Here is a 2500-nt window from a genome sequence, read left to right on the forward strand (position 1 = left end):
GAAGCGAGATCTGAAACCATATGCAGTTCCTGTGAGATTCCTCCCATACCATAGTGTAACTGATTGCAGATTAAGAGAACTGCGTGATGAGCTTAAAAGCACCATGGCTCATCTTGGAATGGTTGTGGTTGGTAAGTAACTGTACTGTAAATAGGTAAACACAGTACCATACAGTGTTAACATGTTGTGGCATACAACGTGTGTGAAGACAAGTCGTTTCACGTATAAATACATGTAACATAATTTTAAGTGCATATAATTAGATCTTGCAGAGTAAAACTGCTTTGTACAATTCAAGAGAAATGTCTTGGCACGGTTTTAGCCTGGTGGCCATGGAGCTATCCTGTGGACGGCCATTTTTTAGGGGATCTTGTTGATTTACAGTTAATGATAAATAATTATTGGTGGATGGACAATTTCCTAACCCTGGGTAACAGGCAGCGTCTAGGCACATTTCTGACTTCAGTCCTTTTCCCCTTAAAGACTTGTTGCTGCTTCTCTCTGTTAGAATGTCTACTTTTCTTCAATGTTGCAAAGATAGTAAAACCTTTTTCAATCTGACAGTTTATTTTACCAACTGGAGACCATGCATTATTATTATTATTTTTTTTTTTTTGGGTGGGGGGGGGGGGGGGGGGGGGGGGCGGGAGTTCTGAGAATTTTATATTTTATCCAAGCAAAGTACTTAGTATTTAGAAACGTTTTTTTGGTTTTACAGGATTCGTTACAGATGGCGAATTCAATTATATCCGCACCATGGGCTCCAGTAGGCCAATCTCCATTATTCAGTTGATTATGGATTCAAAAGCAGAGGCACGACACAATCAATGTGAACACCATAAGACAGTATTTCGCACATGTTTATATGATTACCAAATAAATGTGCAAAATCTGTTGCTGCCATTTTAGTTATAAGTATACATACATGTACATGCTGTATGTTCAAGAGCCACTCAGGACAGAAGTCTTTTGCAGAGGTATATTCATTTGGAATGAGTCTGTGTCCAACTGACTATTCTTGCTGATTGCTGTTTTGAGACATTCCAAGTAGCTGCATTGCATAGTGCTTTACATTTTTCTGAACTTTGAATAGAGTCTTTATTGGTATATTTTTCTTCTTAGGCAATGAGAGCAACCTTGCAACTGTTCAAGCAAAGCTACCACATGCAGCAATTCCACAGGAGGACATTGTGTGGCTGTATGACTACATGAATACTGGAGGGAATTATGTTCCATTTCATGCTGCCATCCGCATTATGAAAAGAAAGCTTTCTAATTATGATCCAAGCCCTCGGGTTCCAGATGAACATTTCGAAAATGTATAATATTTCACAACAATAATTATATCTAGTAATTATTTTTGCAATTGACATTTCCTTCTCAATATAATAGTGGTATGAGTCATGTTACCTTCTTTTTAGGTGACTTTGTACTATATATTTGATCAAGAAACTGATGAGTACTGCAAATATAATTAACTAAAAGAGAGTTGAAAATAATTCAAAAATCAGTGCTTATGAGAAAACACATGGCCACTGACAGCCCCCGCTTAACCGTACATTGTACTAATAATTATTGGTCCAAAAAAGTAAGGAGTTCAGCACTGTACCTAAAAGGTTGTTTGTTGTAAACAATAATATTGTCCTCTAGACACAAAATATTGCTGGACTTTTGAAATTGCCATTTCCGGTGTTATCACAGAAAAACGTGTATTTTGATGTTTATTTTGCAAAGTTTTGATTATTACTATCCACCCATGTACATATGTAGTTTTGTTAGGATGGTTTGGAAACATACATTTCTTAGTTATACTGATTTTGTACATGTACTATGTTTATTTACAGGAAGGGAAGATGATACAAAGGACTGCCTTAAATCCTTGATGGCAATTTACCTGTTTCGCCACAAAATTAAGCAGCTGAAGCAAGATTGTGGTGTAGACTTCAGCAAACATCTCTACCAACCTGAATTGTGCAATTTGACAGGTGAATTCTTACATGAAAGGGAGGATCATAATCATGTCTTAAAACGTATCACGGAGTGACTTCGTTCAGGATTGATTCATGGGGTAAATCTGTGTTACTTCAGAGATGCCCTTCACAATCCAGCCACTGGTCTAACCTATGAGGCATTGACTGGCAAGCAGAAACAGTCGGTGCCACATTGTGAAGAGATCTTCTCGAGAGGTGTGCTAGAATTCATGCAAAGAAATGGTAATGCTACCAAGGCAAAATTCATTGAAACTGTTCGAAACTGGCACAAAGCCGCAGATGGAAGAGGCCTTTCTGAGCAAACCCTCTCACAGTACAACAAGGACATGCTGAATTTTTTGCTTGAAGACTGGATGCCCTGGTTTCAACAAGAAAGAGACTATGCCACTATTGACATCCTAAGGCCCATTAAAGGAATACAAGGTTTTACAAGGGAAATCATAGTTGCTGTTATTGCGAACTGTGAAAGTCTGGAGCTATGAAGAGAGGAGTACCAAGATCGAGGACTC

At 38.2% G+C, this 2500-nt stretch overlaps 1 pseudogene; it reads left to right on the plus strand.

The window, feature by feature from the left end:
* Positions 1–1208: 1208 nt before the first annotated feature.
* LOC138007708 (uncharacterized) lies at positions 1209–2473 on the plus strand (annotated as a pseudogene).
* The last annotated feature ends 27 nt before the right edge of the window (positions 2474–2500 follow it).

Source organism: Montipora foliosa, chromosome 6, assembly GCF_036669935.1.
Source record: "Montipora foliosa isolate CH-2021 chromosome 6, ASM3666993v2, whole genome shotgun sequence".
Taxonomy (NCBI): domain Eukaryota; kingdom Metazoa; phylum Cnidaria; class Anthozoa; order Scleractinia; family Acroporidae; genus Montipora; species Montipora foliosa.